At 51.4% G+C, this 15,164-nt stretch overlaps 10 non-coding genes across 10 annotated transcripts; all 10 read right to left on the bottom strand.

Annotated features, from left to right (window-relative positions):
• Window positions 1-819: 819 nt before the first annotated feature.
• Window positions 820-891, bottom strand: trnam-cau (transfer RNA methionine (anticodon CAU)). The gene has a single exon. It is a non-coding gene; the product is annotated as a tRNA-Met (tRNA).
• A 1,233-nt stretch (window positions 892-2,124) lies between these two features.
• trnam-cau (transfer RNA methionine (anticodon CAU)) lies at window positions 2,125-2,196 on the bottom strand. Its single transcript has one exon. It is a non-coding gene; the product is annotated as a tRNA-Met (tRNA).
• Window positions 2,197-4,734: 2,538 nt separating this feature from the next.
• Window positions 4,735-4,806, bottom strand: trnam-cau (transfer RNA methionine (anticodon CAU)). The gene has a single exon. It is a non-coding gene; the product is annotated as a tRNA-Met (tRNA).
• A 1,233-nt stretch (window positions 4,807-6,039) lies between these two features.
• trnam-cau (transfer RNA methionine (anticodon CAU)) lies at window positions 6,040-6,111 on the bottom strand. Its single transcript has one exon. It is a non-coding gene; the product is annotated as a tRNA-Met (tRNA).
• Window positions 6,112-7,344: 1,233 nt separating this feature from the next.
• On the bottom strand, window positions 7,345-7,416 carry trnam-cau (transfer RNA methionine (anticodon CAU)). Its single transcript has one exon. It is a non-coding gene; the product is annotated as a tRNA-Met (tRNA).
• A 1,233-nt stretch (window positions 7,417-8,649) lies between these two features.
• trnam-cau (transfer RNA methionine (anticodon CAU)) lies at window positions 8,650-8,721 on the bottom strand. The gene has a single exon. It is a non-coding gene; the product is annotated as a tRNA-Met (tRNA).
• Window positions 8,722-9,954: 1,233 nt separating this feature from the next.
• trnam-cau (transfer RNA methionine (anticodon CAU)) lies at window positions 9,955-10,026 on the bottom strand. The gene has a single exon. It is a non-coding gene; the product is annotated as a tRNA-Met (tRNA).
• A 1,233-nt stretch (window positions 10,027-11,259) lies between these two features.
• Window positions 11,260-11,331, bottom strand: trnam-cau (transfer RNA methionine (anticodon CAU)). Its single transcript has one exon. It is a non-coding gene; the product is annotated as a tRNA-Met (tRNA).
• Window positions 11,332-12,564: 1,233 nt separating this feature from the next.
• On the bottom strand, window positions 12,565-12,636 carry trnam-cau (transfer RNA methionine (anticodon CAU)). The gene has a single exon. It is a non-coding gene; the product is annotated as a tRNA-Met (tRNA).
• A 1,233-nt stretch (window positions 12,637-13,869) lies between these two features.
• On the bottom strand, window positions 13,870-13,941 carry trnam-cau (transfer RNA methionine (anticodon CAU)). The gene has a single exon. It is a non-coding gene; the product is annotated as a tRNA-Met (tRNA).
• Window positions 13,942-15,164: the final 1,223 nt, after the last annotated feature.

Here is a 15,164-nt window from a genome sequence, read left to right as displayed (position 1 = left end):
AGATTCCCAGGTGTCGGTGGGGATGTTGCACTTTATCAAGGAGGCTTTGAGGATGTCCTTGAAACGTTCCCTCTGCCCACCTGCGGCTCACTTGCCGTCTAGGATTCCTAGTAGAGCGCTTGTTTTGGGAGTCTTGTGTCGAGAATGCGGACAATATGGCCCGCCCAATGGAGCTGGTCGAGTGTGGTCAGTGCTTCGATGCTGGGGATGTTGGCTTGATCGAGAGCACTGACGTTGAAGCGTCTATCCTCCCAGGGGATTTGCAGGATGTTGTGGTATTTCTCCAGCGATTTGAGGTGATTGCTGTATATGGTCCATGTCTCTGAGCCACCCAGGAGGCCGGATATCACTACAGCCCTGTATACCATGAGCTTGGTGTCAGATTTGAAGGCCTGATCTTGGAACACTGTCTTCCTCCGGCGGCCGAAGGCCCAACAGCCTGTATCCTGCAATATTTACAGGACATCCTCTCTCGTCAACACTAACATTGTCCTTAACCAATACTGCCACCCCAACTGCTACCATTCATGTACACCCGATATCCAGCTATATTTACGGCCCACGCCTGCCCTTTGAGCCAGATCGCAGTTATTGCCACAGCATCATATTCCGATTTGCTTGCAGATCAGCAAAACTTATTTAGTAAAAGAAGAGGAAACAATAAGACTTTTAATATCAAGCTCATATTTTATGAGTGTGCTCTGTCAGCCAAAGCTCCTCAAATTAATTGAAAGAGAATGATTTTAGAGATGCATCCTTGTCAAGGTTGGGATTAGTTGCAGTGCAAGTGTTGGCTGCAACCACATTAAAAGTTGCCTTTAGCAGAGGATGGTTTCGATCCATCGACCTCTGGGTTATGGGCCCAGCACGCTTCCGCTGCGCCACTCTGCTGCTGGTGTTGGAACTGATGAATTGCACCTCCTTGTGCTTGGACATGGCTGGCTGCGGTTGCGTGTGATTGACAGCTGCTCTAGTGAGCGGATTGGGCCGCGGGGTCACGTGGTGGATGGGCGTGATTAACCACTGCTCCAGTCATCACCAGAGGCAGCCCCTCGAAATCGAGGAAGACTTGCTTCCACTCTAAATGTGAGTTCTCAGGTGGCTGTTCAGTCCAATACAGGAATTACAGTCTCTGTCACAGCTGGGGCAGACAGTGGTTAAAGGAAAGGGTGGGTGGGGAGTCTGGTTTGCCGCACGCTCCTTCCGCTGCCTGCGCTTGTTTTCTGCATGTTCTCGGCGGCGAGACTCGAGGTGCTCAGCGCCCTCCCGGATGCTCTTCCTCCACTTAGGGCGCTCTTTGGCAAGAGATTCCCAGGTGTCGGTGGGGATGTTGCACTTTATCAAGGAGGCTTTGAGGATGTCCTTGAAACGTTCCCTCTGCCCACCTGCGGCTCACTTGCCGTGTAGGATTCCTAGTAGAGCGCTTGTTTTGGGAGTCTTGTGTCGAGAATGCGGACAATGTGGCCCGCCCAATGGAGCTGGTCGAGTGTGGTCAGTGCTTCGATGCTGGGGATGTTGGCTTGATCGAGAGCACTGACGTTGAAGCGTCTATCCTCCCAGGGGATTTGCAGGATGTTGTGGTATTTCTCCAGTGATTTGAGGTGATTGCTGTATATGGTCCATGTCTCTGAGCCACCCAGGAGGCCAGATATCACTACAGCCCTGTATACCATGAGCTTGGTGCCAGATTTGAAGGCCTGATCTTGGAACACTGTCTTCCTCCGGCGGCCGAAGGCCCAACAGCCTGTATCCTGCAATATTTACAGGACATCCTCTCTCGTCAACACTAACATTGTCCTTAACCAATACTGCCACCTCAACTGCTACCATTCATGTACACCCGATATCCAGCTATATTTACGGCCCACGCCTGCCCTTTGAGCCAGATCCCAGTTATTGCCACAGCATCATATTCCGATTTGCTTGCAGATCAGCAAAACTTATTTAGTAAAAGAAGAGGAAACAATAAGACTTTTAATATCAAGCTCATATTTTATGAGTGTGCTCTATCAGCCAAAGCTCCTCAAATTAATTGAAAGAGAATGATTTTGGAGATGCATCCTTGTCAAGGCTGGGATTAATTGCAGTGCAAGTGTTGGCTGCAACCACATTAAAAGTTGCCTTTAGCAGAGGATGGTTTCGATCCATCGACCTCTGGGTTATGGGCCCAGCACGCTTCCGCTGCGCCACTCTGCTGCTGGTGTTGGAACTGATGAATTGCACCTCCTTGTGCTGGGACATGGCTGGCTGCGGTTGCGTGTGATTGACAGCTGCTCTAGTGAGCGGATTGGGCCGCGGGGTCACGTGGTGGATGGGCGTGATTAACCACTGCTCCAGTCATCACCAGAGGCAGCCCCTCGAAATCGAGGAAGACTTGCTTCCACTCTAAATGTGAGTTCTCAGGTGGCTGTTCAGTCCAATACAGGAATTACAGTCTCTGTCACAGCTGGGGCAGACAGTGGTTAAAGGAAAGGGTGGGTGGGGAGTCTGGTTTGCCGCACGCTCCTTCCGCTGCCTGCGCTTGTTTTCTGCATGTTCTCGGCGGCGAGACTCGAGGTGCTCAGCGCCCTCCCGGATGCTCTTCCTCCACTTAGGGCGCTCTTTGGCAAGAGATTCCCAGGTGTCGGTGGGGATGTTCCACTTTATCAAGGAGGCTTTGAGGATGTCCTTGAAACGTTCCCTCTGCCCACCTGCGGCTCACTTGCCGTCTAGGATTCCTAGTAGAGCGCTTGTTTTGGGAGTCTTGTGTCGAGAATGCGGACAATGTGGCCCGCCCAATGGAGCTGGTCGAGTGTGGTCAGTGCTTCGATGCTGGGGATGTTGGCTTGATCGAGAGCACTGACGTTGAAGCGTCTATCCTCCCAGGGGATTTGCAGGATGTTGTGGTATTTCTCCAGCGATTTGAGGTGATTGCTGTATATGGTCCATGTCTCTGAGCCACCCAGGAGGCCGGATATCACTACAGCCCTGTATACCATGAGCTTGGTGCCAGATTTGAAGGCCTGATCTTGGAACACTGTCTTCCTCCGGCGGCCGAAGGCCCAACAGCCTGTATCCTGCAATATTTACAGGACATCCTCTCTCGTCAACACTAACATTGTCCTTAACCAATACTGCCACCCCAACTGCTACCATTCATGTACACCCGATATCCAGCTATATTTACGGCCCACGCCTGCCCTTTGAGCCAGATCCCAGTTATTGCCACAGCATCATATTCCGATTTGCTTGCAGATCAGCAAAACTTATTTAGTAAAAGAAGAGGAAACAATAAGACTTTTAATATCAAGCTCATATTTTATGAGTGTGCTCTATCAGCCAAAGCTCCTCAAATTAATTGAAAGAGAATGATTTTAGAGATGCATCCTTGTCAAGGCTGGGATTAGTTGCAATGCAAGTGTTGGCTGCAACCACATTAAAAGTTGCTTTTAGCAGAGGATGGTTTCGATCCATCGACCTCTGGGTTATGGGCCCAGCACGCTTCCGCTGCACCACTCTGCTGCTGGTGTTGGAACTGATGAATTGCACCTCCTTGTGCTTGGACATGGCTGGCTGCGGTTGCGTGTGATTGACAGCTGCTCTAGTGAGCGGATTGGGCCGCGGGGTCACGTGGTGGATGGGCGTGATTAACCACTGCTCCAGTCATCACCAGAGGCAGCCCCTCGAAATCGAGGAAGACTTGCTTCCACTCTAAATGTGAGTTCTCAGGTGGCTGTTCAGTCCAATACAGGAATTACAGTCTCTGTCACAGCTGGGGCAGACAGTGGTTAAAGGAAAGGGTGGGTGGGGAGTCTGGTTTGCCGCACGCTCCTTCCGCTGCCTGCACTTGTTTTCTGCTTGTTCTCGGCGGCGAGACTCGAGGTGCTCAGCGCCCTCCCGGATGCTCTTCCTCCACTTAGGGCGCTCTTTGGCAAGAGATTCCCAGGTGTCGGTGGGGATGTTGCACTTTATCAAGGAGGCTTTGAGGATGTCCTTGAAACGTTCCCTCTGCCCACCTGCGGCTCACTTGCCGTCTAGGATTCCTAGTAGAGCGCTTGTTTTGGGAGTCTTGTGTCGAGAATGCGGACAATATGGCCCGCCCAATGGAGCTGGTCGAGTGTGGTCAGTGCTTCGATGCTGGGGATGTTGGCTTGATCGAGAGCACTGACGTTGAAGCGTCTATCCTCCCAGGGGATTTGCAGGATGTTGTGGTATTTCTCCAGCGATTTGAGGTGATTGCTGTATATGGTCCATGTCTCTGAGCCACCCAGGAGGCCGGATATCACTACAGCCCTGTATACCATGAGCTTGGTGTCAGATTTGAAGGCCTGATCTTGGAACACTGTCTTCCTCCGGCGGCCGAAGGCCCAACAGCCTGTATCCTGCAATATTTACAGGACATCCTCTCTCGTCAACACTAACATTGTCCTTAACCAATACTGCCACCCCAACTGCTACCATTCATGTACACCCGATATCCAGCTATATTTACGGCCCACGCCTGCCCTTTGAGCCAGATCGCAGTTATTGCCACAGCATCATATTCCGATTTGCTTGCAGATCAGCAAAACTTATTTAGTAAAAGAAGAGGAAACAATAAGACTTTTAATATCAAGCTCATATTTTATGAGTGTGCTCTGTCAGCCAAAGCTCCTCAAATTAATTGAAAGAGAATGATTTTAGAGATGCATCCTTGTCAAGGCTGGGATTAGTTGCAGTGCAAGTGTTGGCTGCAACCACATTAAAAGTTGCCTTTAGCAGAGGATGGTTTCGATCCATCGACCTCTGGGTTATGGGCCCAGCACGCTTCCGCTGCGCCACTCTGCTGCTGGTGTTGGAACTGATGAATTGCACCTCCTTGTGCTTGGACATGGCTGGCTGCGGTTGCGTGTGATTGACAGCTGCTCTAGTGAGCGGATTGGGCCGCGGGGTCACGTGGTGGATGGGAGTGATTAACCACTGCTCCAGTCATCACCAGAGGCAGCCCCTCGAAATCGAGGAAGACTTGCTTCCACTCTAAATGTGAGTTCTCAGGTGGCTGTTCAGTCCAATACAGGAATTACAGTCTCTGTCACAGCTGGGGCAGACAGTGGTTAAAGGAAAGGGTGGGTGGGGAGTCTGGTTTGCCGCACGCTCCTTCCGCTGCCTGCGCTTGTTTTCTGCATGTTCTCGGCGGCGAGACTCGAGGTGCTCAGCGCCCTCCCGGATGCTCTTCCTCCACTTAGGGCGCTCTTTGGCAAGAGATTCCCAGGTGTCGGTGGGGATGTTGCACTTTATCAAGGAGGCTTTGAGGATGTCCTTGAAACGTTCCCTCTGCCCACCTGCGGCTCACTTGCCGTCTAGGATTCCTAGTAGAGCGCTTGTTTTGGGAGTCTTGTGTCGAGAATGCGGACAATGTGGCCCGCCCAATGGAGCTGGTCGAGTGTGGTCAGTGCTTCGATGCTGGGGATGTTGGCTTGATCGAGAGCACTGACGTTGAAGCGTCTATCCTCCCAGGGGATTTGCAGGATGTTGTGGTATTTCTCCAGCGATTTGAGGTGATTGCTGTATATGGTCCATGTCTCTGAGCCACCCAGGAGGCCGGATATCACTACAGCCCTGTATACCATGAGCTTGGTGCCAGATTTGAAGGCCTGATCTTGGAACACTGTCTTCCTCCGGCGGCCGAAGGCCCAACAGCCTGTATCCTGCAATATTTACAGGACATCCTCTCTCGTCAACACTAACATTGTCCTTAACCAACACTGCCACCCCAACTGCTACCATTCATGTACACCCGATATCCAGCTATATTTACGGCCCACGCCTGCCCTTTGAGCCAGATCCCAGTTATTGCCACAGCATCATATTCCGATTTGCTTGCAGATCAGCAAAACTTATTTAGTAAAAGAAGAGGAAACAATAAGACTTTTAATATCAAGCTCATATTTTATGAGTGTGCTCTATCAGCCAAAGCTCCTCAAATTAATTGAAAGAGAATGATTTTGGAGATGCATCCTTGTCAAGGCTGGGATTAATTGCAGTGCAAGTGTTGGCTGCAACCACATTAAAAGTTGCCTTTAGCAGAGGATGGTTTCGATCCATCGACCTCTGGGTTATGGGCCCAGCACGCTTCCGCTGCGCCACTCTGCTGCTGGTGTTGGGACTGATGAATTGCACCTCCTTGTGCTGGGACATGGCTGGCTGCGGTTGCGTGTGATTGACAGCTGCTCTAGTGAGCGGATTGGGCCGCGGGGTCACGTGGTGGATGGGCGTGATTAACCACTGCTCCAGTCATCACCAGAGGCAGCCCCTCGAAATCGAGGAAGACTTGCTTCCACTCTAAATGTGAGTTCTCAGGTGGCTGTTCAGTCCAATACAGGAATTACAGTCTCTGTCACAGCTGGGGCAGACAGTGGTTAAAGGAAAGGGTGGGTGGGGAGTCTGGTTTGCCGCACGCTCCTTCCGCTGCCTGCGCTTGTTTTCTGCATGTTCTCGGCGGCGAGACTCGAGGTGCTCAGCGCCCTCCCGGATGCTCTTCCTCCACTTAGGGCGCTCTTTGGCAAGAGATTCCCAGGTGTCGGTGGGGATGTTGCACTTTATCAAGGAGGCTTTGAGGATGTCCTTGAAACGTTCCCTCTGCCCACCTGCGGCTCACTTGCCGTGTAGGATTCCTAGTAGAGCGCTTGTTTTGGGAGTCTTGTGTCGAGAATGCGGACAATGTGGCCCGCCCAATGGAGCTGGTCGAGTGTGGTCAGTGCTTCGATGCTGGGGATGTTGGCTTGATCGAGAGCACTGACGTTGAAGCGTCTATCCTCCCAGGGGATTTGCAGGATGTTGTGGTATTTCTCCAGCGATTTGAGGTGATTGCTGTGTATGGTCCATGTCTCTGAGCCACCCAGGAGGCCGGATATCACTACAGCCCTGTATACCATGAGCTTGGTGCCAGATTTGAAGGCCTGATCTTGGAACACTGTCTTCCTCCGGCGGCCGAAGGCCCAACAGCCTGTATCCTGCAATATTTACAGGACATCCTCTCTCGTCAACACTAACATTGTCCTTAACCAATACTGCCACCCCAACTGCTACCATTCATGTACACCCGATATCCAGCTATATTTACGGCCCACGCCTGCCCTTTGAGCCAGATCGCAGTTATTGCCACAGCATCATATTCCGATTTGCTTGCAGATCAGCAAAACTTATTTAGTAAAAGAAGAGGAAACAATAAGACTTTTAATATCAAGCTCATATTTTATGAGTGTGCTCTGTCAGCCAAAGCTCCTCAAATTAATTGAAAGAGAATGATTTTAGAGATGCATCCTTGTCAAGGCTGGGATTCGTTGCAGTGCAAGTGTTGGCTGCAACCACATTAAAAGTTGCCTTTAGCAGAGGATGGTTTCGATCCATCGACCTCTGGGTTATGGGCCCAGCACGCTTCCGCTGCGCCACTCTGCTGCTGGTGTTGGAACTGATGAATTGCACCTCCTTGTGCTTGGACATGGCTGGCTGCGGTTGCGTGTGATTGACAGCTGCTCTAGTGAGCGGATTGGGCCGCGGGGTCACGTGGTGGATGGGAGTGATTAACCACTGCTCCAGTCATCACCAGAGGCAGCCCCTCGAAATCGAGGAAGACTTGCTTCCACTCGAAGAGTGAGTTCTCAGGTGGCTGTTCAGTCCAATACAGGAATTACAGTCTCTGTCACAGCTGGGGCAGACAGTGGTTAAAGGAAAGGGTGGGTGGGGAGTCTGGTTTGCCGCACGCTCCTTCCGCTGCCTGCGCTTGTTTTCTGCATGTTCTCGGCGGCGAGACTCGAGGTGCTCAGCGCCCTCCCGGATGCTCTTCCTCCACTTAGGGCGCTCTTTGGCAAGAGATTCCCAGGTGTCGGTGGGGATGTTGCACTTTATCAAGGAGGCTTTGAGGATGTCCTTGAAACGTTCCCTCTGCCCACCTGCGGCTCACTTGCCGTGTAGGATTCCTAGTAGAGCGCTTGTTTTGGGAGTCTTGTGTCGAGAATGCGGACAATGTGGCCCGCCCAATGGAGCTGGTCGAGTGTGGTCAGTGCTTCGATGCTGGGGATGTTGGCTTGATCGAGAGCACTGACGTTGAAGCGTCTATCCTCCCAGGGGATTTGCAGGATGTTGTGGTATTTCTCCAGTGATTTGAGGTGATTGCTGTATATGGTCCATGTCTCTGAGCCACCCAGGAGGCCGGATATCACTACAGCCCTGTATACCATGAGCTTGGTGCCAGATTTGAAGGCCTGATCTTGGAACACTGTCTTCCTCCGGCGGCCGAAGGCCCAACAGCCTGTATCCTGCAATATTTACAGGACATCCTCTCTCGTCAACACTAACATTGTCCTTAACCAATACTGCCACCCCAACTGCTACCATTCATGTACACCCGATATCCAGCTATATTTACGGCCCACGCCTGCCCTTTGAGCCAGATCGCAGTTATTGCCACAGCATCATATTCCGATTTGCTTGCAGATCAGCAAAACTTATTTAGTAAAAGAAGAGGAAACAATAAGACTTTTAATATCAAGCTCATATTTTATGAGTGTGCTCTATCAGCCAAAGCTCCTCAAATTAATTGAAAGAGAATGATTTTAGAGATGCATCCTTGTCAAGGCTGGGATTAATTGCAGTGCAAGTGTTGGCTGCAACCACATTAAAAGTTGCCTTTAGCAGAGGATGGTTTCGATCCATCGACCTCTGGGTTATGGGCCCAGCACGCTTCCGCTGCGCCACTCTGCTGCTGGTGTTGGGATTGATGAATTGCACCTCCTTGTGCTGGGACATGGCTGGCTGCGGTTGCGTGTGATTGACAGCTGCTCTAGTGAGCGGATTGGGCCGCGGGGTCACGTGGTGGATGGGCGTGATTAACCACTGCTCCAGTCATCACCAGAGGCAGCCCCTCGAAATCGAGGAAGACTTGCTTCCACTCTAAATGTGAGTTCTCAGGTGGCTGTTCAGTCCAATACAGGAATTACAGTCTCTGTCACAGCTGGGGCAGACAGTGGTTAAAGGAAAGGGTGGGTGGGGAGTCTGGTTTGCCGCACGCTCCTTCCGCTGCCTGCGCTTGTTTTCTGCATGTTCTCGGCGGCGAGACTCGAGGTGCTCAGCGCCCTCCCGGATGCTCTTCCTCCACTTAGGGCGCTCTTTGGCAAGAGATTCCCAGGTGTCGGTGGGGATGTTGCACTTTATCAAGGAGGCTTTGAGGATGTCCTTGAAACGTTCCCTCTGCCCACCTGCGGCTCACTTGCCGTGTAGGATTCCTAGTAGAGCGCTTGTTTTGGGAGTCTTGTGTCGAGAATGCGGACAATGTGGCCCGCCCAATGGAGCTGGTCGAGTGTGGTCAGTGCTTCGATGCTGGGGATGTTGGCTTGATCGAGAGCACTGACGTTGAAGCGTCTATCCTCCCAGGGGATTTGCAGGATGTTGTGGTATTTCTCCAGCGATTTGAGGTGATTGCTGTGTATGGTCCATGTCTCTGAGCCACCCAGGAGGCCGGATATCACTACAGCCCTGTATACCATGAGCTTGGTGCCAGATTTGAAGGCCTGATCTTGGAACACTGTCTTCCTCCGGCGGCCGAAGGCCCAACAGCCTGTATCCTGCAATATTTACAGGACATCCTCTCTCGTCAACACTAACATTGTCCTTAACCAATACTGCCACCCCAACTGCTACCATTCATGTACACCCGATATCCAGCTATATTTACGGCCCACGCCTGCCCTTTGAGCCAGATCGCAGTTATTGCCACAGCATCATATTCCGATTTGCTTGCAGATCAGCAAAACTTATTTAGTAAAAGAAGAGGAAACAATAAGACTTTTAATATCAAGCTCATATTTTATGAGTGTGCTCTGTCAGCCAAAGCTCCTCAAATTAATTGAAAGAGAATGATTTTAGAGATGCATCCTTGTCAAGGCTGGGATTCGTTGCAGTGCAAGTGTTGGCTGCAACCACATTAAAAGTTGCCTTTAGCAGAGGATGGTTTCGATCCATCGACCTCTGGGTTATGGGCCCAGCACGCTTCCGCTGCGCCACTCTGCTGCTGGTGTTGGAACTGATGAATTGCACCTCCTTGTGCTTGGACATGGCTGGCTGCGGTTGCGTGTGATTGACAGCTGCTCTAGTGAGCGGATTGGGCCGCGGGGTCACGTGGTGGATGGGAGTGATTAACCACTGCTCCAGTCATCACCAGAGGCAGCCCCTCGAAATCGAGGAAGACTTGCTTCCACTCGAAAAGTGAGTTCTCAGGTGGCTGTTCAGTCCAATACAGGAATTACAGTCTCTGTCACAGCTGGGGCAGACAGTGGTTAAAGGAAAGGGTGGGTGGGGAGTCTGGTTTGCCGCACGCTCCTTCCGCTGCCTGCGCTTGTTTTCTGCATGTTCTCGGCGGCGAGACTCGAGGTGCTCAGCGCCCTCCCGGATGCTCTTCCTCCACTTAGGGCGCTCTTTGGCAAGAGATTCCCAGGTGTCGGTGGGGATGTTGCACTTTATCAAGGAGGCTTTGAGGATGTCCTTGAAACGTTCCCTCTGCCCACCTGCGGCTCACTTGCCGTGTAGGATTCCTAGTAGAGCGCTTGTTTTGGGAGTCTTGTGTCGAGAATGCGGACAATGTGGCCCGCCCAATGGAGCTGGTCGAGTGTGGTCAGTGCTTCGATGCTGGGGATGTTGGCTTGATCGAGAGCACTGACGTTGAAGCGTCTATCCTCCCAGGGGATTTGCAGGATGTTGTGGTATTTCTCCAGTGATTTGAGGTGATTGCTGTGTATGGTCCATGTCTCTGAGCCACCCAGGAGGCCGGATATCACTACAGCCCTGTATACCATGAGCTTGGTGCCAGATTTGAAGGCCTGATCTTGGAACACTGTCTTCCTCCGGCGGCCGAAGGCCCAACAGCCTGTATCCTGCAATATTTACAGGACATCCTCTCTCGTCAACACTAACATTGTCCTTAACCAATACTGCCACCCCAACTGCTACCATTCATGTACACCCGATATCCAGCTATATTTACGGCCCACGCCTGCCCTTTGAGCCAGATCGCAGTTATTGCCACAGCATCATATTCCGATTTGCTTGCAGATCAGCAAAACTTATTTAGTAAAAGAAGAGGAAACAATAAGACTTTTAATATCAAGCTCATATTTTATGAGTGTGCTCTATCAGCCAAAGCTCCTCAAATTAATTGAAAGAGAATGATTTTAGAGATGCATCCTTGTCAAGGCTGGGATTAATTGCAGTGCAAGTGTTGGCTGCAACCACATTAAAAGTTGCCTTTAGCAGAGGATGGTTTCGATCCATCGACCTCTGGGTTATGGGCCCAGCACGCTTCCGCTGCGCCACTCTGCTGCTGGTGTTGGAACTGATGAATTGCACCTCCTTGTGCTGGGACATGGCTGGCTGCGGTTGCGTGTGATTGACAGCTGCTCTAGTGAGCGGATTGGGCCGCGGGGTCACGTGGTGGATGGGCGTGATTAACCACTGCTCCAGTCATCACCAGAGGCAGCCCCTCGAAATCGAGGAAGACTTGCTTCCACTCTAAATGTGAGTTCTCAGGTGGCTGTTCAGTCCAATACAGGAATTACAGTCTCTGTCACAGCTGGGGCAGACAGTGGTTAAAGGAAAGGGTGGGTGGGGAGTCTGGTTTGCCGCACGCTCCTTCCGCTGCCTGCGCTTGTTTTCTGCATGTTCTCGGCGGCGAGACTCGAGGTGCTCAGCGCCCTCCCGGATGCTCTTCCTCCACTTAGGGCGCTCTTTGGCAAGAGATTCCCAGGTGTCGGTGGGGATGTTGCACTTTATCAAGGAGGCTTTGAGGATGTCCTTGAAACGTTCCCTCTGCCCACCTGCGGCTCACTTGCCGTGTAGGATTCCTAGTAGAGCGCTTGTTTTGGGAGTCTTGTGTCGAGAATGCGGACAATGTGGCCCGCCCAATGGAGCTGGTCGAGTGTGGTCAGTGCTTCGATGCTGGGGATGTTGGCTTGATCGAGAGCACTGACGTTGAAGCGTCTATCCTCCCAGGGGATTTGCAGGATGTTGTGGTATTTCTCCAGCGATTTGAGGTGATTGCTGTGTATGGTCCATGTCTCTGAGCCACCCAGGAGGCCGGATATCACTACAGCCCTGTATACCATGAGCTTGGTGCCAGATTTGAAGGCCTGATCTTGGAACACTGTCTTCCTCCGGCGGCCGAAGGCCCAACAGCCTGTATCCTGCAATATTTACAGGACATCCTCTCTCGTCAACACTAACATTGTCCTTAACCAATACTGCCACCCCAACTGCTACCATTCATGTACACCCGATATCCAGCTATATTTACGGCCCACGCCTGCCCTTTGAGCCAGATCGCAGTTATTGCCACAGCATCATATTCCGATTTGCTTGCAGATCAGCAAAACTTATTTAGTAAAAGAAGAGGAAACAATAAGACTTTTAATATCAAGCTCATATTTTATGAGTGTGCTCTGTCAGCCAAAGCTCCTCAAATTAATTGAAAGAGAATGATTTTAGAGATGCATCCTTGTCAAGGCTGGGATTCGTTGCAGTGCAAGTGTTGGCTGCAACCACATTAAAAGTTGCCTTTAGCAGAGGATGGTTTCGATCCATCGACCTCTGGGTTATGGGCCCAGCACGCTTCCGCTGCGCCACTCTGCTGCTGGAGTTGGAACTGATGAATTGCACCTCCTTGTGCTTGGACATGGCTGGCTGCGGTTGCGTGTGATTGACAGCTGCTCTAGTGAGCGGATTGGGCCGCGGGGTCACGTGGTGGATGGGAGTGATTAACCACTGCTCCAGTCATCACCAGAGGCAGCCCCTCGAAATCGAGGAAGACTTGCTTCCACTCGAAAAGTGAGTTCTCAGGTGGCTGTTCAGTCCAATACAGGAATTACAGTCTCTGTCACAGCTGGGGCAGACAGTGGTTAAAGGAAAGGGTGGGTGGGGAGTCTGGTTTGCCGCACGCTCCTTCCGCTGCCTGCGCTTGTTTTCTGCATGTTCTCGGCGGCGAGACTCGAGGTGCTCAGCGCCCTCCCGGATGCTCTTCCTCCACTTAGGGCGCTCTTTGGCAAGAGATTCCCAGGTGTCGGTGGGGATGTTGCACTTTATCAAGGAGGCTTTGAGGATGTCCTTGAAACGTTCCCTCTGCCCACCTGCGGCTCACTTGCCGTGTAGGATTCCTAGTAGAGCGCTTGTTTTGGGAGTCTTGTGTCGAGAATGCGGACAATGTGGCCCGCCCAATGGAGCTGGTCGAGTGTGGTCAGTGCTTCGATGCTGGGGATGTTGGCTTGATCGAGAGCACTGACGTTGAAGCGTCTATCCTCCCAGGGGATTTGCAGGATGTTGTGGTATTTCTCCAGCGATTTGAGGTGATTGCTGTGTATGGTCCATGTCTCTGAGCCACCCAGGAGGCCGGATATCACTACAGCCCTGTATACCATGAGCTTGGTGCCAGATTTGAAGGCCTGATCTTGGAACACTGTCTTCCTCCGGCGGCCGAAGGCCCAACAGCCTGTATCCTGCAATATTTACAGGACATCCTCTCTCGTCAACACTAACATTGTCCTTAACCAATACTGCCACCCCAACTGCTACCATTCATGTACACCCGATATCCAGCTATATTTACGGCCCACGCCTGCCCTTTGAGCCAGATCGCAGTTATTGCCACAGCATCATATTCCGATTTGCTTGCAGATCAGCAAAACTTATTTAGTAAAAGAAGAGGAAACAATAAGACTTTTAATATCAAGCTCATATTTTATGAGTGTGCTCTGTCAGCCAAAGCTCCTCAAATTAATTGAAAGAGAATGATTTTAGAGATGCATCCTTGTCAAGGCTGGGATTCGTTGCAGTGCAAGTGTTGGCTGCAACCACATTAAAAGTTGCCTTTAGCAGAGGATGGTTTCGATCCATCGACCTCTGGGTTATGGGCCCAGCACGCTTCCGCTGCGCCACTCTGCTGCTGGTGTTGGAACTGATGAATTGCACCTCCTTGTGCTTGGACATGGCTGGCTGCGGTTGCGTGTGATTGACAGCTGCTCTAGTGAGCGGATTGGGCCGCGGGGTCACGTGGTGGATGGGAGTGATTAACCACTGCTCCAGTCATCACCAGAGGCAGCCCCTCGAAATCGAGGAAGACTTGCTTCCACTCGAAGAGTGAGTTCTCAGGTGGCTGTTCAGTCCAATACAGGAATTACAGTCTCTGTCACAGCTGGGGCAGACAGTGGTTAAAGGAAAGGGTGGGTGGGGAGTCTGGTTTGCCGCACGCTCCTTCCGCTGCCTGCGCTTGTTTTCTGCATGTTCTCGGCGGCGAGACTCGAGGTGCTCAGCGCCCTCCCGGATGCTCTTCCTCCACTTAGGGCGCTCTTTGGCAAGAGATTCCCAGGTGTCGGTGGGGATGTTGCACTTTATCAAGGAGGCTTTGAGGATGTCCTTGAAACGTTCCCTCTGCCCACCTGCGGCTCACTTGCCGTGTAGGATTCCTAGTAGAGCGCTTGTTTTGGGAGTCTTGTGTCGAGAATGCGGACAATGTGGCCCGCCCAATGGAGCTGGTCGAGTGTGGTCAGTGCTTCGATGCTGGGGATGTTGGCTTGATCGAGAGCACTGACGTTGAAGCGTCTATCCTCCCAGGGGATTTGCAGGATGTTGTGGTATTTCTCCAGTGATTTGAGGTGATTGCTGTGTATGGTCCATGTCTCTGAGCCACCCAGGAGGCCGGATATCACTACAGCCCTGTATACCATGAGCTTGGTGCCAGATTTGAAGGCCTGATCTTGGAACACTGTCTTCCTCCGGCGGCCGAAGGCCCAACAGCCTGTATCCTGCAATATTTACAGGACATCCTCTCTCGTCAACACTAACATTGTCCTTAACCAATACTGCCACCCCAACTGCTACCATTCATGTACACCCGATATCCAGCTATATTTACGGCCCACGCCTGCCCTTTGAGCCAGATCGCAGTTATTGCCACAGCATCATATTCCGATTTGCTTGCAGATCAGCAAAACTTATTTAGTAAAAGAAGAGGAAACAATAAGACTTTTAATATCAAGCTCATATTTTATGAGTGTGCTCTATCAGCCAAAGCTCCTCAAATTAATTGAAAGAGAATGATTTTAGAGATGCATCCTTGTCAAGGCTGGGATTAGTTGCAGTGCAAGTGTTGGCTGCAACCACATTAA

Source organism: Pristiophorus japonicus, unplaced genomic scaffold (assembly GCF_044704955.1).
Source record: "Pristiophorus japonicus isolate sPriJap1 unplaced genomic scaffold, sPriJap1.hap1 HAP1_SCAFFOLD_539, whole genome shotgun sequence".
NCBI lineage: Eukaryota > Metazoa > Chordata > Chondrichthyes > Pristiophoridae > Pristiophorus > Pristiophorus japonicus.
Note: the sequence above shows the minus strand (reverse complement) of the source record. Positions and strands in the feature narration are given on the sequence as shown.